Source organism: Mirounga angustirostris, unplaced genomic scaffold (assembly GCF_029215605.1).
Source record: "Mirounga angustirostris isolate CCGP_5_RB_7025 unplaced genomic scaffold, mMirAng1.0.hap1 SCAF_15, whole genome shotgun sequence".
Lineage (NCBI taxonomy): Eukaryota > Metazoa > Chordata > Mammalia > Carnivora > Phocidae > Mirounga > Mirounga angustirostris.
In genome coordinates this window covers 74,071,353-74,093,954 of record NW_026991723.1, presented here as the reverse complement: position 1 = coordinate 74,093,954, position 22,602 = coordinate 74,071,353, and the positions used below count along the sequence as shown (strand labels likewise).

General features: G+C 51.2%; 1 long non-coding RNA gene across 3 annotated transcripts in view; it reads right to left on the bottom strand.

The window, feature by feature from the left end:
* LOC123849930 (uncharacterized) overlaps nucleotides 1-11,169 on the bottom strand; it is a 169,239-nt gene extending 158,070 nt beyond the window's left edge. For all 3 annotated transcript variants that reach the window (XR_010407631.1, XR_010407632.1, XR_006792199.3), the window contains exon 1: nucleotides 10,574-11,169. This is a non-coding gene — a long non-coding RNA (uncharacterized LOC123849930). The remainder of the gene's footprint in view (nucleotides 1-10,573) is intronic.
* Between the last annotated feature and the right edge of the window lie 11,433 nt (nucleotides 11,170-22,602).

Genomic DNA, 22,602 nt, shown 5'->3' with positions numbered 1-22,602 from the left:
CCCCAAGATCAAGAGTCACATGTTCTACAGACTGAGGCAGCCAGGCGCCCCTCAGCTTTGTTTTTTTTTTGTTTTTGTGTTTGTTTTAAGATTCCATTTATTTATTTGACAGAGAGAGACAAAGCGAGAGAAGGAACACAAGCAGGAGGAGGGGGAGAGGGAGAAGCAGGCTTCCCACCGAGCAGAGAGCCCAGTGTGGGGCTCAATCCCAGGGCCCTGGGATCATGATCTGAGCCGAAGGCAGATTCTTAACCACTGAGCCACCCAGGGGCCCCTCAGCTTGGGTTTTTAAAAGAATACTTCATAAGTACAAAGAGCCATCTGGAAGAGAAAAAAACAGGAAAATGCTTCACACCTTCTCCTCCTCCCCCTCCCCATTCCCTGACCCAGGGCCCGTGCCAACCAGGACATGAGGAGCTGTCCTCTGTAACCTTCAAAAATTGAAGAGGAGAACGTTGGCAAGAAGGCAGCTCTTCTGAGACATGGAGTCCAGTCCAGAGGGAGGCATGAGAAAATGTCCGTGGTAATGCCCCCAGTGGGGACAATTCTGTCAACCAACGTCACTCAGAGGGATGGAGAAGCAGATGATGGAGGTGACAGGCAAGTCACAAAGACCCCGTGAAAATCTGCCAGAGACAGGAAATTGGACTGCTATGTGCAAACATCCACTTGCCCTCCTGCTGGAGGACCAGAGGTGCAGATCCCCAGCCCTGCAAAGAGAGAGCAAATCGGCCATCCAGCCTCACTCAAGGATGAGTAAGGAGGGGAAAACCAACATGGAGGCTATGAGCAAAGCAACTGCAGGGCACCTGGATGGTTGGTTAGGCATCTGGCTCTTGGTTTCAGCTCAGGTCATGAGTGCGTCGGGCTCCACATTCAGTGGGGAGTCTGCTTAAGATTCTCTCTCCCTCTCCCTCTGCCCCTCTCTCTCGTGCTCTCTCTCAAATAAATAAATAATAATTTAAAAAAGCAACTGTACTTTCTCTTATGAGAAACGTGGCCGTGTCTAGGAGGTGAGCAAACCTTCAAAAATGACCCGCCAAAGGTCATTTCAGGCATCCTCATGAAGCCCAAGAAGGCAGGGAGTCTCTGAAAAGCAACAAGATGAGATGCAAAAGGGGGGTGCATGAGATGTGGGGTGGGAAGGATGGCAAGGAAGCCAAGAGCATGAAGGCAGGACCCAAGCCACACTTAAACAGTAAACAGTAAACGGAAGCATGGATGCCGCACATCATCGAATGGGTGGTTTGAAGGAAGAACGCAGAAGAAAAAGACAAATGAATAAAAATCACAATTGATAGCATGATTGTTTCAGAAAAATGGGGAAGAAGAGACAAGCAATGAATAAAAAAAAATGATGTTCATGAACAAGAACCCACAAATGAAACAATCTCTATCATTAAAGAGGCAACACAAAGAACCTCTTCTGAGCTGCAGAAACAACTGTGTGTACAGATCAAAAGGACCCAGGACATTCTGGGTGATGTCAGGGCAACATTTTCAAAGCAGAAATAAAAAGAAAAGTCCTAAGAAGTATCCACGTAGAAAAGGCAGCTCATACCGTGGGAAGCGGGATGGAGAACAAACAGAATTTCTGCAGTTCTAAATGCCAATGAGATAGGAGCTCATGTTTACAGATGGTGCTGCACTCTAGACTTAACCCTGCTTTTAAGATCTGTTCCAAGGTGCCATCAGGTCACATACTTGGTAGCTGCTCTTTGCCAAATGGCATCCCTTATGGACGTCCTCCTCTGTGCTCACTGAGTCATTCCCCAGGCGCCAGGCTCCTGGGGTGCCTCTTACTTCCCGTTCATCCCAAACAGTGCTGCTCTGGGTAAGGATTTCTCCAGGTTGTAAAGTCAAGGAGTGGGTTTGCTGGTTCCAGATGGTTCTCCAGAATGACCATACTATTTGTGTTTGTATCTACAGCTGCCCTCCCCGACCCCCGCCTAACTGGTGGTGCATGATGGCTGTTTCCCACATTCATTCCTACATTTAATACCATCCAACTTGCTACTTTGCTAATCTTCTGGGTGGGTTGTGTTTTTTTTAAGATTTTATTTATTTATTTATTTGAGAGAAAGAGAGAGCACACGAGTGGGAGGGACAGAGGGAAAGGGAGAGGGAGAATCTCAAGCAGATGCCGTGCTGAACATGGAGCATGATGTGGGGCTCGATCTCACAACTCATGACCTGAGGCGAAACCAAGAGTCAGACGCTCAACCAACTGAGCCACCCAGACACCCCTGGGTGGTGTTGGGTTTTTTGTTTTGTTTTGTTTTTTAAAGATGTTATTTATTTATTTGACAGAGAGAGAGCGAGAGAGCACAAGCAGGGGGAGAAGGAGAGGGAGAAAGCAGGCTTCCAGCCGAGCAGGGAGCCCGATGTGGGGCTCGATCCCAGGACCCTGAGATCATGACCTGAGCCAAAGACAGATAGTTAAGTGACTGAGCCACCCAGTTGCCCCTGGGTGGTGGTGTTTTTTTTTTAAAGATTTTATTTATTTATTTGAGAGAGAGAGAATGAGAGACAGAGAGCATGAGAGGGAAGAGGGCAGAGGGAGAAGCAGACTCCCCGCCGAGCAGGGAGCCCGATGCGGGACTCGATCCCGGGACTCCAGGATCATGACCTGAGCCGAAGGCAGTCGCCCAACCAACTGAGCCACCCAGGCGTCCCGAGGGTGGTGGTGTTTTAACTTGTACTTCTTGAACGTCACTTGAGCCCAGATACTTATGACACTTATCTACAAGTGATCCAGTCTCTATGTTGGGAAATCGCCTGGTCATCTCTCTGGGGAGAGACTTAAGTGGCCTCAATACAGCCACCGCTTACACTGGGCTGGAATCCAGGCCCATAGCCTGTGTCTGCCGCTTCCTTTATGCCCCCTCGTGTGGAAAGGCCAGCACTCGACCGGAGTGACAAACACGGAGTACCAAGCAGCCAGGTAACAGGACCACAGGAGACAGGCACACCCAGGGCATGGTGGTCCCTTGGCTCAAACACGACAATCATACAGTAGTTCCAAAGGACATTTCTCTCAGTCACAGTGATTCAGTCTTCAATCACGGCAAGTGTGAACACTCCATCGCAGGCGGGCGGATACCTGCAGCCAAAGGGATCGTGGGCACCTTTTTTTGTTTACTTGTACTTTCAAAAATTGTCTATACTAAAACTACATTACTTGCGTAATTTTTAAGAATTAAACCAATTAGGGGCGCCTTGGTGGCTCAGTCGTTAAGCATCTGCCTTCGGGTCAGGTCATGATCCCAGGGTCCTGGGATCAAGCCCCGCATCGGGCTCCGGGCTCAGCGGGGAGCCTGCTTCTCCCTCTCCCACTCCCCCTGCTTGTGTTCCCTCTCTCGCTGTGTCTCTGTCAAATAAATAAATAAAATCTTAAAAAAAAAAAAAAAGAATTAAACCAATTAAAAGATCCAGTTCAGGGTACCCATCACAGGGTCCCGCCTCCTTGTCTGCTCGTTTTAGGGGGATTCACATGCATCCCCTCATTCTTCTTCATGTCCTCATCACTGCCCGCATGATTTTATACAGCTCTGGGAACCTGCTTACTCTCGGCCCCCCTTCCCCAGCAGCAATTCCATCTGCTGTCATTCCTGGCCCTACCTCTGCACCTCGGAACAGGAACTGGCACATAATGCGTGTTCAAGTAACACTGACAAAATGAACTCCTGGTCACATATCAGACAAGATGCCCTTGCTCCTTGCCAGGCCTTTAAAAAGTCTAAATGCTTCTCTTTATAAGGCAGTGAGAGAAAGATTCAGAACTCCAAGAGGGAGACACCGGCTGAAAGGGGTTTTCTGCGATCGACTCAAAACAGTATCAAGTTGTGATCCCAGGTCTTCAGGCCCCTACTACTGAGGTTTCTCTCATGGTTTTCAAAGTTTCAGCTGCAGAGATGGCCCCTCCCCTGCTACAGATTAGGCGGCCCCCAGCTCCCCCACTACACTGAGGAACAAGGGGACCTGCCCCCTCTTACATGGAGGTGACAACACACCTGCTCATAACTTTGGCCTTTTGGGGGCATTCAGAGAGGAGGACGCCCTCCGTCTCCTAATAAAAATAATAGCAAGCAAGCAATAACTCAGAGCCAGATTAAAAGATTGTGAAAAAAATCTCACGCTTTTGTTCTCTCTCCTGGTTAAAACTTTGATCTCTTGGGATGCAGGGCCCACGGCCCCCTGGTGACACTTTATCAAGCCATCTTTTCCTCCTGCTGCCAGCCTTCTCCCATCCTCCCCTCCTCCCCTCCTCCTCTCTCTTCCTCCCTTCCTTCTCCCTCACTCCTCGACTCATTGAACACCAGTCTGGGTCAGAGGCCACATGAGGTCCCCAGATACTGAGCAGAGCACAGGTAAGTCTCCCCCAAAGAGCTCACAGAGAAAGGGGGGTGGCAGATGCTCCAAGCAGAGGAAAGCACTGTGAAGGCCTAGAGGTGAGAGGGGACAAGAAGGGGTTAGGGGGTAGTGGGGAGAGTGGGGACCAGGCCCCACGAATCACCCACAGCATTTGGCAAAACCAAGCACTCCGGGGTGGGCAAGGCTCCAGGGTGGCTGAGAGTTTCCCAGAACGGGGAACCAGGGAGAGACCTCGCCTCCTACATGCTGCCATCTGAGAAGTGGCCACAAGGTGGCAGCAGAGGATCGGTGGGGTCATCTGGCCAGGGCCGGAGTCAGCAGATACCCCAGGAGCCCTGGTCATCAGGCTGTGGCTATGCCAGGCCCTGAGGCAAGGCAGACCTGCCCCAGCAGGATGGGGGGGGGGTCAGAGTCAGGGTGTCACAAGTGCATGTGCGTGCACATGCATGCGTGTATGCATGGCCATCTGTGTGGACATTATGGTCGTGTGCACATGTGTGCACATGGGTATGTATTGTATGCATACGTATGCATCCATGTCCATGCATGTGTACATGTGCATGGGTGTGCATATGAGTTCATGTGTATACATAGGCATGTGTGCATGTCTATGTGTGCATATACTTGTGCACTCACACCTGGTCACACACGTGTGCGTATGTTTTAGCAAAAAATTCTGCTCAGCCTAGCAAGAATCCCCCTACCCTTGATATCTACTAAGTTCTTGACCTGCCTTTAGCAAGAATCCTATTAGGTCAGTTTAGCAAACACTTCCCTACCCTTCCTCCTCTTAGTCATTTCCCATCCACTGACAGCCCCCTCTGCTCCTTGCTATAAATCCCCTGCTGTCTTTGCTGTATTCAGAGTGAAGCCCAACCTCTCTCCCCTATTGCAATAGTCTTAAATAAACTCTTTACTATGCTAGCAAGTGTCAGAAAAACTGTTCTTTAACAAAGCAAGAGCAGAGTGGAGTGATTGAGGGGAAATTGGAGGAAAGGAAGTGGTAGGTGGTGGGGGCAGATTCTGTGATTCCAAAACTTTGGAATCAGCCTCTGAGTCTTCATCCCTGTTCCCTGGTTGTCCCTGCCCCTCCCACCTGGACACCTGCAACAGCCCCCATCTCGTGTCCCTGGTTCAGGTCTCACTTCCCCGCCCCTGCCCACCCCTCCACTCTGCAGCCCAAGGCTCTTCCAAAGCCCCAACCTGACCACGTCCTTCCCCTGAAGGGCCCCCAGCACACAGGCAGCCCAGTTCCTCAGCCTGCTAGGGAAGCCTGAACCTCAGAGCCTGTAGTGAGCTTTATTTTTTCACCCTCCAGCAGCCGCATACCCCATTCCCTCTGCTTCTGCCCCTCCCACAACATTGTGCATCCGAATCCTACTCATTTCTCTAGGCCCACCCCTCACCTCCTCTGAAAAGCCTTCCTTGGCTCTCTGCACCCTTGGCCTTCATCTCCCTCCTTAGCAGGGTTGGTTCTGGGTGGACCTGCCCACCTTTCTGTGGTTTGGGGGGACCTGCCCACCTTTCTGTGACCCAATCAAGGCTTGGTGAAGGAAGGAGTAATGTGTGTGAACAGACCTGTGAGAGGCAGGGGCCATCCATGGTACCCTCTCTTCCCCAATCTCTCCAAGCCATGGGACAGGATGCTACTCAGCCATCTTGGATGGTTTGGAGACAGGGGACCAGCCAGGATGAGCTCTTCTGATCCTTCTTGGCTAGGGAAGGAGGGCACATGGCCCTGGATTTGTGGCGACCATCACTGAAGCCTTGGATGTCAAAGCTCCTAGAATTCGCCCGTGTAGCATGGTGCTAAGGAGAGAGGTTCTGGAGCCAAAACACCTGGGCTCAAGTCCTGGTTCCACCATTTTGCAGCTAAGTGACCTTGGGCAAGTTACCTAGCCTCTCTGTGTCCTGTTTCCCCCTCTGCAGGTGGGATAACCACAGGGTTGTTGTCAGGATAAAACAAGTTAACACACATGTAGGGAACACTGAGTTTGGCGCCTGGAACAGCACTGGGGCTCATGTAGCTATCAGCGGTGATCATTACAACCGGACTCAGATCTGGTGGCATCTGTGTGACCTTGGACGAGTCAGTTAATGCCTGGTCCATCAACGTGCTGGTCTCTCTCTCACACACACATACACACATTCTGTGTGTTCATGGCATTTACTGTCTTCCCTCCTCCTGGCAGACTAAATGGACGCTCCATTGGGGTAGAAAGTGAAGCACCAGCTCCCAGCAAAGTGCTTGGTAAATAATAGGTACTCGATGAATATTTTCCAGCTAAATGAGCAGATGAGGGCTTTCTTCATTGATTAAATGGGCAATAATAACCCCGGTCTCACAGGGCTGTTGTCTGCAGTAACAACACAGCGAAAACTCCCAGGCGGTTTCCTTCATGGAGCGGGAGGGCCTGGGGCCGTTATCTTAGAAGTGGACACCAGGGGGCAGCACAGGACCAAGTCACTTAGGCCACACATAGCCCTTGCCCAAGGGAGCTGGAAGAGGGACTTCCTGGGAGAAGGGGAGGGGAGAGGGGAGCTGGACACCTTTAAACTCCACGCCCCCCCCCCAAGCCCAGGCTGTCAGGGAGCCTCTCACAGGTCTGTTCACACACATCACTCCTTCCTTCACCAAGCCTTGATTGGGTCACAGAAAGGTGGGGGCAGAGTGTCACTTTCATGTTGCTCACAGCCTAGAGAGGAGACAGTCTCTGAACAAGTAGTGATTAAAGTAATGACTTAAATTAAAGTAATTAAAGCAAACAAATGTGTGTTCCGAAGGTGGTGTGCAGGCTGCTTTGAACACAATGACCCTGTGTTTCAGGCTGAGATGTGCCAAATAAGCAAGAGATAAGCCGGTAAAGAGGGAGGCCGGTGAGCTGAGTTGTTAGGCAGGTGAGTGCTGTTAGGCAGGGATAACCAGGGCAAAGGCCCTGGGGCAGGAAAAAGCAGGGCTCTTCAATCTTTGGCGGGAACGGAAGAGACTCCCTGAGGCCGCACAGTGAGAAGCAGAGCCAGGGCCGGAGCCCAGGCTTACTGGCTCCCAGTCCAGGGCTCCTTCCCTCGCCCCTGGTTCCCCTTCCAACAAGCTTCATGTTCGATGCCTCGATGCCTCAGCGGCAGCTGTGCCCGAGGCAGAGGGATTTTGGCCCCCATACCGGCCAACCCAACTTCCCTAGTACATGAGCTGATAAGAGATTTTCATTCTGATGTCTAGACTAAGACAATGACCAAACGTCCTGCAGCAGATTGGCTGATAAGAGCCTGTATTTGGGGGAAGGGGCGGCCCTCTCTGTGCTCATGGGTCAGTGGCCCTCGGCCAGGGCAAGGGGATGGCCAGAGGCTGGCAGAGCCAAGCTCAGAGGCTCCTAGCGGGGTGAGGGCATTGGCTCGGGTCGGAGACGCTTGGGAAGTGCCTGCTAAGACTGACCCTCCTCTAGATGAGCGTTCCAGAGAGCCTTGGCCAGGGACAGGGCAACCCTGCTTTATCGGTGGTATAGATAAGGTTGTACTGGAAACAAAACAATTCCCAAATCCAAGAGGCTTAAAGCCACAAAGACGTATTTCTCACTCATTCAGAGTCCACCCCGGGTGCAGGCAGGACCTCGTGCAGGCTCCGCAGGGCCCCTGCCTGTCAACGTGGGAAGAGAGCTAGGGAAGCGGAGCCTCTGTAGTTAAATGCCTCCACCTGGTGGCCACAGCAAGGCACGTGGCCATGCCCAGCCTCAAGGTGATGGTTCCCCACGGCCATCCCATGGGCCAGAAGAGGAGACCTAGGAGGAGCAGTACTGATGTCCAGCCACCCACAGCAGAATGGACAGTCAGAGGTGCCTGGGAAACCTCAGCTGGGGCCAGCCCTCACTTAGGTGAACATTCCAGAAAGGCTGGGGCTGGGGCGGGACAACCTGCCGTGGGCAGTCATGTCATTTACTGAGCACTGGCCGTCAGCCCAGTGCCCCACTGGCATCCTGATATTTAATCCCCACAACCACACCGTCGGTGGGTACTCATGTTCTCTCCCATTGTACAGATGAGGAAGCCGAGGTACAGAACGCTTTAAGCAGCTTGGCCAAGTATAGGATGCTGGAGTGAACTGTCACACCCAGGCATCCTACCTGCAAAAAGGATTCTATAGGGAACAGTTTCCCTAACAAGTGAGACTCTGAATAGAAGATGGGTGGAGAGGATATTTAAGATATTTTTTCTGTCACAGGATGTAAGTCTTAAGTCTTATCTGTTTTTCTCTTGGAGAGATTTCAGTCAGGATTTATGGCTTTTCAGTGCCTTTTTTTATTTTGAAAATGTTCTAACCCACTGGATGGTTGAGAGAATACCCTTCACCGAGATGACCTCTGTGTGTGCTCGAGTCTGTCTGTCTCTGTCTCTCCCTCTCCACACACACATTTCCCTTTTGCCAAACCACCCAAAAGGAAGGTGGGACATCATGATACTTCATCCCCAAACACGTGAGGGTGCATCTCCCCAGAAGGAGGACATTGCCCTCCACAATCCCACACCAACAATAATCAGCATTAACACGGCAATCACCCAACATCACCCAAAGCCATGCTCACGTCTCCCCGGTGGCCTCCCAAACGTGCTTTGTGGCTGTTTTTCCTAGCCCGGGATCCAATCAAGCATCATGTACGGCCTTGGGCAGTTATGTCACCCCTACTCTGTTCCTCATGATACTAGACCCTTTGAAGAACCCAGGCCAGAAGCCCTGCAGAATGTCCCACAGGATTCCCATGTTCGCCTGAGGCCAACTGTCTCCAGCAAGGGTGGTATCTCAGCATGGCCAAGGTCCAGCTGATGGCCCGTGTAGGTGGTCACTGCCAGACCTCCCAGCACCAAAGCACACTCCCCTCTGTAGTTAACAAGTAATCTTTGGGGTGACACTTCCAAGACTGATGGTATCCTGTTACCCAACACTTCCCACCCTGTGGCCCCAGCGCACACGGATGATTCTTGCCTGAGTCACTTATCACACTGGAGGTTATGATATGTTCATCTTCTAATTCTTCAGTTGGACAGAGAAGACCTGGTTTCTTGGGGATACAGCACCACCTGAGCCTGGTGTCAGGCACTCTGTGCTCTCCAGGTCCACTGACGGCAGGTGCAGGGAGGGTGGGCAGGTGCAGTGGGGCAGAGGAGGCTGGCGGCAGCCCCAGTGCCATTACTAAATAAATGGCTGTGGGGTCCAAGGGTGACCTTGAACCAGCAACATTGGCTCGCCTGGGAGATGCCTGGAAATGCAGGTTCCCGCATTGGAACCCACAGCCAGACTCCCCCTGGGAGTCTGTGTGCCCGGGACTGTCAGAGCAATGGGCTGAGGAACACCCCGAGCCTCTCTGAGCCTCAGCTTTCCCAGGTGAGACCATGGGGTCTGGCTTTGTCAGAAAAGAGGATTCTAACAGCTGCTCGTGGGAGAAGATGGTGATGGTGGTAATGACGACCACTTCTAAGGACGGGAAATGAGCTCAGACATTTCATCAAGATTTCTGAATGGCAAGTTTATAATAAATAAGAGCAGAGTTTGCCAAAGGAGGGGTCCAGGAGTGGGGGGAGGGTTGACCTGTGCAGTCACGGGACCACACAAACTTTCTCCCTAAAGTTCCTCTCCTACAGAAAGAGAATGGGACAGGCACCAGCAGGGGGGTGGCGGTGGAGACTGGAAGGGAGCAGGGCAGAGCCAGGGAGGGCAAAGCCTGCCCTCGGCTTGGGGTCTCTCCAGCCTGGTGTTTTACCTTCAGTCCGTACGCCACATTGTCCTTCTGTTTCAGAATGTATTCATGTTTGCTTCAATATGTTCAAAAACGTCTTGAGTTGCCATCAGAAGAGAATAAGCTTCCTACCCTATTGGCCCCGTGTCCCTTGTCCCATGGCGCAGCCCCAGGACCCAGCAGTTTGTGGAGTCCGTGAAGCAGGCATGCCGAGGTCACAGGCACACCAACCCAAGGCCCCGCCCACAGCCGCAGGAGGGCCGGCGAGACTCAGATTTGTCCGGAGTCACACCTGAAGATGATTTCTCTCTGCACAATCCTCACCTGTGTCCAGTGCTTGACTTTGCGAAGGTCTCCCCTTCCACCACCCCTCCCAGCAGGTTTTATACAAGCCCCGTGGGCCCTGCAGGGGTTATGAACATCTCCATCCTACAGATGAGAAAACTAAGGCCAAGAAAAGCAAAACAACTCACCCAAAATGACATAGCAAGTACTGGTAGACTCGATGTGGTGCAGACTCAGGTGTTCTCATTCCCAGACCAGTGAATCTTCTGCTGGCCTGTCCCAGAACTCTCGTCCCTCCTCCCATGAGGTCCAGGCAAGGGCTCGCAGGCTCCTCTCCTGCCTCGGGGGGAGGGGGGGGCGGGCGGGGAGAGAGGACGGTTCCCTCCTGCCGGCCCACAGGGCAGTCCCAGCCTCAGCGGGAGCCAGGTGAGGGGGCTGCAGGGAGATCCGTCAGCGCTCGGAGCAAGGGAGCAGCCAATGGGCCCACTTCCAGGAGGGATCTTGACTAGGAGTCAGGTGGAGGGTACTTTCTCATAGTCCGAGCTAACCTGCTCCAGGAAGTAGTGAGCTTCCTGTCTGGGAGTGGTCCAAGCAGAGGCTAGTTGACCTCACTCTCCCACAGGGATGCCGAAGAGGGTTTAGGGCCAAGAACTGTGTTGAGCCTCTGAAGCCCCTTCCATTAGGAAGGTGAAGTAAGCCTCCGTGCTTTGATCCTTGCCATCATTTTCAGCTCCCCCATGAGGGGTGATGGAGGCCCTCAGCGCGGAAGGCCATACCTGCTGTCCCCACATGGTCTGGCAGAGAGAACAGTGGTCTCCTGGGGAGGAGATGACCGCAGAGCTAGAAATCAAAAAACCTCCATCCAATCCCACAGTTTTGTGGATGCTGTGTGTCATTGAGCAAGTCACTGCACCTCTCTGAGCTGTCAATTCCCTTCAGGGAGTGATAATACTGCTCTTCCTATCTCAGAGGGCAGGCTTTGGAAGCTCTCAAGAAATGGACAGATTTTCAAAATAGACTCTCTGCTGTCTAGAAGGCCTTAGCATACTATTACCCCATTTTTCAGATGGAAAAACTAAGGCCCAGAGAAAAGCAGCAGCTTGTCAAGGTCACACAGCATGTCAGAGACAGACTTAGGACTTGAACCTGTGATTCCCAGTTGCAGTGCGGAGTTTTCTCTCTCAAAAGACTCCACGAGCAGGGTCACCAAAGACAGGCAGGCTCTCCTCTCCCGGGGGATGCATCTCTTTGCCAGTAAAGGGTTTAGGAGCCCAGTGTGGCCTTGCAGCAGGAATTAACCTGACTGAACAGGTGGACGCTGGCTATCTTTCCCCTTCCTAGAATGGTGGGTGTCCCTTCTGGAAAACCTCATGGCTCCGAGGCCCACACTCAGGCCAGATAAGAAAGATGATCACACCTACCTTGTGGTACGAGGAAGGCTGGGGACCCCAAGCATCACCCTAATCTGTAAGGTGTCCTAGTTCCTAAAGAGCGGGGTGACCTTGGGCACGTCCCTGCCATCCATCAGTTTTCCCCATCTGTAAGTTGAACCAGGCGTTGGGGTCAATCTCGAATTCCCTTTGGCTCAGAACCAGCTCTGGTGTATACTACAAAAATGAAGATTCAATTTCTTTCTTAAACCGGACAGATTAAAATATTTGGCTCTGAGGCAGCTTTGTTCTGTGTTTAGCCTCCCCTTGGCTCTAAAAACCGAGCATCCTCCCAGGTCCGAGGGCTCCTCTGGCTGCCACCCCCCCTCCCGCTGGCACCAGGCCAGATACGGCCCAGGGCACATCTGCTTCCACTCAGCGTGCTCAGCCAGCTGCTCTGCCAAGGGCTTGGCCCACGGCCTCCCCAGGTCTCCAATTATGGGAGAGACAAAGGCCCCTGACAGGGCAGCACCTGCAGCTCTCACAAGGCCCTCCCCACCCTGAACCAGCAGCCAGGCCTGCCCTCGGCTCAGACCCAGTCAGCCAGCCGGGGCGGTTGCTGAGTGACTGGGGGGGCAGCTCGTGGGGACAAAGGAGATGCTAAGACAGGCCTTGAGTGATTTACTCAAACACTGACCCTATGGGGCCAAGGCGCAGGGAAGGAGGGCAGGACCCAGAGGTCTAGTCCAGGCCCTGGGTGCCGGAGGGAGGACTGAGGGGCAGCCTGGGCCTGGTTGTGGATGAGGGCATCGGCTTCAATGTTGGTGGGACCTGAGTTCAAATCTCTGAGACCTCAGATCTCAAATCTAAGACCTCAGGCACACCCCCCCGCTCTCTCTGGTTCCTTATCTGTAAAACGGGATGGTGATGTAAAACTAGGTTTGGGGGTGGCTTGTTACCCAAGTCATACAGCCACTGTGAGCAATGAACAAGCCAAGATACACAAAATATCTTACGCAGAGTACGTGCCAAGTGAATTGCAGTTGCTAGTATTACTGTTAGTATTAGTATTGACATTAACGTTGCAGAGGACGAAGAAGGTCCCGGTTCAACAACATGCTTCGAATACGCTGACCCAAATGGTGAGTTGGGCAGGCTTGCCCCTTGGGCCACAACACAGGGGGATGGAGCAGAGGATCCCATGGGGACTCAGTGGGTAGAATCAGACCCGGGAGGCAGAGGCCGGCCTGTTCCACTGATGCGACCCCACCCGGCGGCCTCAGCCCACCGACCCCACAGGGGCTCAGGACCCGCAGGCTCTGATCTTTGAGTTCTGAAACTCCAGACGTCCTCCCTCACAGGGTGGCCTTTAATCTATTTTAAGATCGAAGCACAGTGGAGCAAGGCCTACACGTCCCCTGGGGCAGAATGGCCTGACCCTCGGGGCAGGGCGGTGTGACTTCCAGTGGGAGCGTGGCTGCCGGCCGCAAGCATTCAGGCTGTCCTGTGAACCTCATTTCTAATGACAAGGGCAGCCTTGGGGCTCGGGCTAAGTGTGGGAGCTGCTTTCTCTAGGACCCCCCTTCTGGGATATGGCAGCTCAGGGAAGGGGACTGACCTCCCAGAGGCACAGCGTAACATGTTCTCCTTTCTCCAAGAATGCAGCCCTGATGGGTCATTAGCTGATGCACAAATGTTTCTTGAGCAATTTCTATGTGTCAAGCCCTGGGCTGAGCCTGGAGGCACGAAGAACGCACAGAGTGGTCCCTGCCTCCTGCCAAGCCCTGGGACCACACACACACACACACACACACACACACACATAAGAGGATTACAGGTTGTGCTGGGGGCTGTGAAGGAAGCAGACCGGGGCTGTCACCGAAAAGAACTGGGGGAGGACCATTGTCCCCCAGGATGGTCAGGGGAAGGTATGCAAGGAAAAGGCAGAGTATAAGAAGGTACTAGACAGAAAGAAGGGGCAGGGATGAAGATGCCCCTATTTTGCTCCTTTCTCTGTGTCTAGACTTTGCCCTGAGACCTTACAGTTCTTCTCACTCAAGAGACAGAGTCTATTTATTTCCCCACCCTTGAATCTGGGCTTGACCATGGACTTGCTTTAGCAATAGGCCATTAGGAGTCTTGACCAGAGCAGAGGCTTGAAAGCATGCTTGCCAGAGCCTACCTTCCTTTGGGCTTCTGCCTTCACCCCTAACAAGCCTGCTGGAGAGGTGGCAGAGGCACATGGAGGAGAGCCACGGTGTCTCAGCCATCCCAGCCAATGCCAGCCTAGAGCAGCCAACAGCCCTTGGATCAGCAGTGTGTGAGGGAGCCCAACCAAGATCAACCAAGTCCCTCCCAGACCAGCAGAACCATTTGGCTGACCCACTGGCTCCTAAGAAATCATGAATGGTTGTTGTTTTAAATTTTTTTTAAAGATTTTATTTATTTATTTATTTGACAGAGAGAGAGAAACAGCGAGAGAGGGAACACAAGCAGGGGAAGTGGGAGAGGGAGAAGCAGGCTTCCCGCCGAGCAGGGAGCCCAATGCAGGGCTGGAGCCCAATGCAGGGCTCGATCCCAGGACCCTGGGATCATGACCTGAGCCAAAAGCAGACGCTTAACGACTGAGCCACCTAGGCGCCCCTGGTTGTTGTTTTAAGACACTAGGTTTGGGGGTGGTTTGTTACCCAGCAATAGTTAACTGATACAAGGAAGAGCATTCCTGACAGTGGGAATAGCATTTGCAAAGGCTCAGAGGCAAGAGAGAGCCTTGTGGTTTGAGAGAAACAGAAAAAGACGGCATGGCTGGAATGCAGTGAGAAACCGGGAGGGAGAGAGAAAATGAGATCCAGGGGGTGGACAGGACTGGGTCAGGCAGGGCTTTGAAGGCTATGGTAGGTGATTGCTTATTTTCATAAGCTGAGTGGGAGCCAGTGGAAGGTTTTAAGAATGTGGGGGAGCAAGGGCAGGGCAGTCATCTGATGCATTTACTATAAAAACTCCCTCCGGCCACCCTGGGGAAATGAATTGGAAGGAGCATTTGTGGAAGTTAGAGGGCCATTTACATACACATTTGTCAAAACATACATTTAAATGGATACGTTTTATTGCCATGTAAGCTATATTTCAATAAATCTGCTTTTTGAAAGCATTCTTTAAACAAAAAATTTGTGGAAGGCAGGTAGAATGGAAGAATCAACAGCATTTACTAATCATAACTCCAGCATTTACTGAGGACCTATGATGTGCCAAGGTCCTCTTGGAAGAACTTTGGGGAGAAGGCAGACAGATGATGCTTTCAAGGAGCTTGCAAAATTGTTACAGGGAGGTTGGCGCCATAGAGGGTAAGTGGAATCCTGTCATATTCGAAAGTTGGTTCTTAAGTCAGCATGTAAAAACACTGGGCATCGTTATAATCATCCTTGAAAATTCTTTACAGAGGTGCCATGTTGGAGAACAATATTCTAGAACATCTCTCAGTACATCCAACACAGCCAGCTTCCCTCCAGCATGGATCTGATTGCAGTTTCATTGATTGAATGCAAGATGAGATGAGATAACTGGCTTGCTGGGGCTTTGTTGCACACATGTTTTCAAACACCAGATTCACACCCAGCCTGGAAAGATGCTCAAGCCTTGAGTGGCTTGTGGGAACTGATACCTTTAGGGAGAACCAGGGATCAGGGCCGGGGAAGGGGGTGGGGTGGGCAGACACATAAACATCTATAATCCAGTGCTAAGTGCTTCGAAGGCTGAGTGCAGAAGTTCAGAGGGGTGTGTGTGTGTGTGTGTGTGTGTGTGTGTGTGTGTGTGAGCAGAACTTGAAAGGTTGATTCTAAAATGCGTATGGAGGGACGCCTGGATGCTCAGTTGGTTAAGCATATGCCTTCAGCTTGGGTTGTGATCCCGGGGGTCCTGGGATCGAGCCCCACCCCCCATCGGGCTCCCTGCTTCTCCTTCTCCCTCTACCTCTCCTGCTGGTGTGCTCTCTGTCTCTCTTTCGTGCTCACTGTCCCTCTCTCTCTCAAATAAATAAATAGAATCTTTAAAAAAAATAAAATGCATATGGAAATTCAAAGGGACAAGACACTCTTTTTTTTTTTTAAAGTATTTTTAAGTAATATCTACACCCAATACGGGGCTTGAACTCAGGATCCCAACATCAAGAGTCACATGCTCTTCTGACTGAGCCTGCCAGGTGGCCCAGGACAAGACACTCTTAGAGAAGAGTAACAAGATGGAAGACTTGCTCTACCAGTTGTCAAGACTTAGTATAAAGCTATAGCATAAGGACACCTGGGTGGCACAGTCATTTAAGCATCCGACTCTTGGTTTCGGCCCAGGTAGTGATCTCAGGGTTGTGAGATCAAGCCCTGTACTGGGCTCCCCGCTCAGCACAGAGTCTGCTTGAGACTCTCTGTCCCTCCCTCGAGCACTCGCTCTCTCTCTCTCTCTCTCTAAAGTAAATAAGTAGGAGTGCCTGGGTGGCTCAGTTGTTAAGCGTCTGCCTTCGGCTCAGGTCATGATCCCAGGGTTCTGGGATCGAGCCCCACATCGGGGTCCCAACTGGGCGGGAAGCCTGCTTCTCCCTCTCCCACTCCCCCTGCTTGTGTTCCCTCTCTCGCTGTGTCTCTCTCTGTCAAATAAATAAACTAAAAAAAAAAAAAAAAAAGAATGGACACACAGTCCAGTGAAACAGAATCTAACAGATCCAGGCACAGGTAGACACCTGATTTATGAAAAGGGGATGTAGTCAGGAAAGAACATTTTTTTCAACAAGTGATGCTGAGTCTATTGGATATTCATGTGGAAGAAAAAAATGAACCTCGATCTCTACCTCACACCATACCAAAAAACCACAAAAAAATAAAATAAATAAAAACTCAAGCCCGTGTAGACTGCAGATCTAAACATGAAAAGCAACTATAAAGTTTTAAAAAGATGTTATGAACCCAAGGTAGGGAAGGATTTCTTAAAAAGCACTAAACATAAAGGAAAAGTTTGATACATTTTATTACATTAAAATTTCCCAAGTCTGGTCACCAAAACATGCAATTAAGGGAGTAAAAGGACAAAACTCAGGGTGGGAGAGGATATTCACAACACATGTCTGACAAAGAACTCGTGTCCAGAATAAATTCCAATAATCAATAAGAAAAAGAAACAACAAAAGTCTTGGAAAGACACTTCCCAAAAAAAGGAAATCCAAATGGCTTATAACAATATGAAATGATGCTTAAGCTTACCGGTCCAGACGGAAATGCAAACGAAGATCATGAGATGCAATAATATACCCACCAGGTGGGCCAAAATTTAAAATCTGGCAATAGGGCGCCTGGGTGGCTCAGTTGGTTGGGCAACTGCCTTCGGCTCAGGTCATGGTCCCGGAGTCCTGGGATCGAGTCCCGCATCGGGCTCCCGGCTTGGTGGGGAGCCTGCTTCTCCCTCTGACCCTCTCCCCTCTCATGCTGTTTCTCTCTCTCTCTCTCTCTCTCTCTCAAATAAATAAATAAAATCTTAAAAAAATAAAATAAAATCTGGCAATAGCAAGTGTCGACAAGACCATGGAGCAACGGAACTCTCATTCACAGCTAAGGGAGTGTAAATTGCTACACTTTAGAAAATAGTTTGGCATTAATAAAATTGATGCAGTGTATATCCTCTGACCCAAGGGTTCCACTCCTAGGTATATACCCTAAAATTTGAAGGCACGGGTGTTTTAGGAGACAAAAGAGAAAGCCTATAGCAGCACAGTTAAACTCTAATGAATAAATAAATGGTGTCACACTATAGAATATTCTATCTACAGCAAAGGAAATGAACTGCCATCACATGCTGCACATGAATGAGCCTCCCAAACATAATATTGAGCCAAAGAAGCCAAACACACATAAAAAATATGTGCAGTATGATTCTGTGCACATAAATCTCCAAAAATGGGCAACATTAAACTCTGTGGTTTAGGAATGCCTATGTAGATAGCAAAACTATAAAGCAAGAAAATGATCAAAAAGCAAGGTCAGGGGCACCTGGGTGGCTCAGTTGGTTAAGCGACTGCCTTTGGCTCAGGTCATGATCCTGGAGTCCTGGGATCGAGTCCCGCATCGGGCTCCCTGCTCGGCGGGGAGTCTGCTTCTCCCTCTGACCCTCCTCCCTCTCGTGCTCTCTGTCTCTCATTCTCTCTCTCTCAAATAAATAAATAAAATCTTAAAAAAAAAAAAAAAGCAAGGTCATAGCTAACTCTTGTGGGGAGGGACAGGCACACTAGGGGTTTGAGTTGCAGATTATGTTCTTTATCCTGACCTGGGTGGTAGTTAAGTGGGTGTTTGCTTGAAGATTATTTTTTTTAACCTGTACACACACTTTATATACTTTTCTGTATGCATAAAATATTTCAGAAAAAAATTCATAAGCGAAGTCAGATGAGAAAGAAAGCAATAAGAGATGTGCAGATGTGAGAGAAACTACCTGAGGAAATCAGGGAAGAGTTCATGGAAGAGCAGATTCACTCTTCAGATGCATAGTGAGAGTTCTCCCCCTTCTAGACTCTGAGATGACAAAAGTGATCAACCACCAGGCTCTCTGCCCTTGTAGAATTTACATTCTAGGGAGGGAGGCATATAGGAATCATACAAACACACTATAAATGCTTAATTTACAGACCATGATGATGACCTTGAGGGTGAAGCCCTTACTCTGTGTGAGGTGCCATCTGAGCTGAGATCTGAATGGTGAGTATGGGTTGCTCAGAAATGGTGGGTGGGAGAATCTGGAGGGAAGCAGGGCCGTGAAGGTTCTCAAGAGGCAAGCTGGCCCCAAAGAGCCCCTGGAAAGCTCTTGTGGCCACATGCAGAGAACTACTGAGGAAGTGGCATGAGATGAGTAGCCCGGAGAGGATATTTGAAACTGGGCTTTGAAGGTTGAATAGGAGTTCATCAGGCAGAAACTGTAAAATCCTCAAAGGCTGGGATCCTACGTCTCGCTTACCTATGCTCAGTCCATAGTTGCGCTCAGTAAATACACGATTTCTCTCAGAAAGTGAAAAGCCAGAGAACAGAAGACGAATTTAGACGTTACCAAACTGAGGCCACAGAGAAATGGGGGTGCAGCACGTTCAGGGCTGGGGGAGGGAGTTTCCTTAGCATCGTGGGCTCAGTCTCCTCCAGGAGCAGCTTTAGTGGGCCGGTGAAGTCACCGACAGAGGGAGGAGGGAGCTGGAAAGGAAAACGCCAAGAGAAAAGCCATCTGCTCCTGGAAGCAGCTGATGCCCCACCCCAGCCCAAACCCCAGGGTCTCATGAGAGTGACAGCAGCAGGGCCCGGGGACACCGGAGCCAGACGCATTGGGAGTGAGCAGCCGCGGCTGCGGTGGCCTCGGGAATCTGGTCGTTAGCGGGCAGCTGAGGGAGTCACGCTGTCTCCCCTGTGTTTACTTGGCTTCACTGAGGGGCTGGAAATTTGATCTCCATGGGGACTGTGCCTGGTCAGCCCCTGCCCAGAGTCTCCGGCAGAGCCCTGGCCTCTCAGAGCTGCTCAGAAGAAGATGTCCTGTTATCTGGAGAAAGTGAGACCAGAGAGCAAAGCAGAGACAGGACTTGGCCCAGTCACAATCTGAGTGAAAGCAGCCCCCATTTGTGGGGGTGCTTATGACGTGCCAAGCACTGGGCTAAATGCTCTACACGCAACATCCCTGCAAAGAAAGTGTTCTTGTTAAATCGTTGGGGAAACGGAGCCTCAGAGAGGGCAAGGAACTTGTCCAAGGTCACACAGAGCTGGAGCTGGGGTGGAGTCCAGGTACGCCCAATTCCAAAGTCAGTGCTCCTAACCGTCCTACCCTCCTGCTTCCAAGGGGCATTCACTATACAACTGGGACGCGAAAACCCAGGCACTCCAGTGAGGGACTCCAAGAACATCTCCATCCACTGCGAACCTCCCTCTGTGACTGATCCTGGAGCTAGGGACATCTGTCCTCACCTAGCCTGACCTCTGGGTGCCCTCTCTGATCCCACCTTTCTCAAGCACCTGCATCCCTAATGAGGCTTCTTGCTCCCTGAATGCCTCTGGGATGGGTCTACAGACTTTGAGTTTCCAACAGCAGAAATTCCTCCTCTGAACCAGCCAGAGAGGGTAAAACCAGGAGGATGGGGTCTGACCTGTTGTCCCTAGAATCCCCACCATGTGGCACAGTGCCTGGTAGAGAAGGAATGAGATAAGGCCCCAGCTGGGGCATCCAGCGTGGACATCGGGGGCACACTGGGGAAAGCCAGGTCTACCCCTGGCAGCTGTGTGGCCCTGAACATGGGATGCAGCCTCTCTGAGCACACCGCCTCTCCATGATATAGGGACCTTTAATACTATTTTCTCCACGTATTCCCCAGTCTCTTGTACACAAAGTACTTAGCGCCCAGCAAGCGCTCAATAAATACTACATCCTGGATTTGAACTTTTATTGTTTTTTACTTTTGACTGGTTTTCAGACCCCTTCCAGCAACGGGCTGCAAGTTTCTGAGAAACAGCCCATGTACCCATTGCCAAGACACCCAACACAGTACCAGGAATATGACCGATACTAAGAACTCCACTGTTGATTTGAAAGCTTATCTTCCCCCATTCTTCTCCGTTTTTGCTCAGTTCCTGTGGGTTTCTGTAAGCCGTGTTGAACCTGTTTACAACTTCCGACTGAAGCCCATATGGAGTAAGAGACCCTAGTGATTGCTTTATCAGGTGGAACTGAGTGTCTAACCTGAATCCCTCTTGCTGTAATTCCAGTCCATTTTCTCACACTCAGCCCTGAGGTGATGGGAACAGCTGTTCTTTTTCCTCCGTGAGGTCACTGCCCTAAGCAGGAAGAAAGCACCCCCCACCCAAGAATGTCCCCCGTACCTTTCCTACCGGAAATTTCTGCACCAAATTGCTTTCCTTTTCTTTGATGCAATAATGTTTCTTTGGGCCAGTCATTCACCCACCAGGCCTTTTAGGGGAATACTCCTGCATTTTCCCAGCTTGGGGAATTCCAAGGAATTCCAGTCAGGCATCCAGGACCCTGCTCACCCCACAGGAGTGGCCCAGGCCACTTCCAGATGGAAAGGAAAGAAAGGATGATGGAAAATAAGGTCACCCAATGAGTTAGTGGCGCAGCAGCTTCGTGACTCAGTGTCTCCTACTCCCAGGCCACCGGACCCACCTGTGGGGCTCTCAATCCCCCTGTCTCCTGAGGCCGGGCACCCTCTGGCCAGCCCCAGGGAACAGAAGCCAGGCTTGCTGCATAAAGAATGTCAGGGACACAGTGGTCGCCAAGCCTTCAGCTCTCCCCTGTCAACTTCCTCCTGGAATTTTGTGCCCATATCCTGTGTCAGCACCTGTGACCTTGAGTGCAGACTATTCCTTGTGAGGTGACCTCACCAGAAGGCTGGGGCTCTTGGTGAGGGAAATAAAGCAATGTTGATTCAGCACGCGCACGCACACACACACACGTGCACGCACGCATACCACCTCTGCATGTGTTAAGGGCCACAGTGGCCTCTTGGGTCTGCAGGCTTTCTTGGCACCCCCTGGCCCTCTAACCTCATGACCCAGGCCTGGAAACTCACCAGTAAATTCCCACAACCCTTCCCAAGGCCTGAAACTAGTCACAGAATTGAATCCTAGAGCGAGGACCCTTCTGTGCTCCTGCCCAGGGCAGCAACCCCCTACCAGTTTGCCTAGGGACAGGGAGCTCATGACCTGTCAAGGGACCTCACCCCACTGTCAGCCTCAGCCCCTGAAGGCTGCCCGGAGGAGCAGCGGGACTGGGGCTCTGGGGTCAGAGAGACCTGAGTTCAAACCTGACTCCAGGGCTGGCTAGCTGCGTGGCCCCAAGGGAAGTTGCTCTCCCTCTCTGTGCCTCCACTTCTCATCTGCACAGCGGGGAGCTGAATATTTGCCTAATGGAACTGGTGTGAGGACGAAAGGAGAGAACATATGGGAACCCAAATGTCAGCCGCAGTCCCCCTGTCCCTGAAGATACGGAGCATAGTGACTATCATCATGATAACCACGGGTTTACCATGGACTGCGTTCTGTGCCTTATGTGCATTATACTACCTAATCTTCACAATGAGCTCCACGGGGAGCGCTGACGTTGCCCCCATTTTACAGATGAGCAAGCCGACACTTAGAGCTAAGTGTGTGTAACTTGCCAAGGCCACACAGCTAACTGGAACTGATAACCTGCTTGCTTACCCACCCCCCCACCCCCCCGCCCATTACATATGACTCTCCAAACCTGCTCTGCGTGGGTAAGCAGTCAATTAATGCCAGTCGTCCTCGAGATTGGAGTTACTGGATTGCCATGAGCCCCTGGCTCCCAGTCCCAAGCCCTCCCCAGGATTTCGACGTGAGAGGTTTTCTTTCTCATGGTTTCTCTGCTTCTCCTCTGCAACCTGCTCAGAGTTAACTCAGTGGGGATGATTCGGGAGCCCCTGGAGCACTGTCTCGGTTCCTTGGTGCATCTGCTGGGAGCCATACTCAGCCCCTTCCTCTACTACCAGGAAGAACCCATTCCCCAAAGGCATCTGTGGGGGTGCTCTAGATTTAGCTAAAGAAGGAATGTGGGAAAATGTTTACACTGCAGAACACAACTTTATATTGAACATTTGACATCCCTGTTTTAAGGCATCCTTTTTTTCTCACCAATTCCACACCTCCAAGAATTTTGCCCTGCTCACTTTGCCTCCTGGGGCCCCCGCCTCCCAAGGACCCAGCATTCTGCCCCCTGAGGGTCTCTACCCCCATCCTACCTCTCCTCCCAGGCCCCAACTCCAGCCTGTTAGGGACAGGACTGCTGCTGCCAGCCCTTAATCCCAAAAC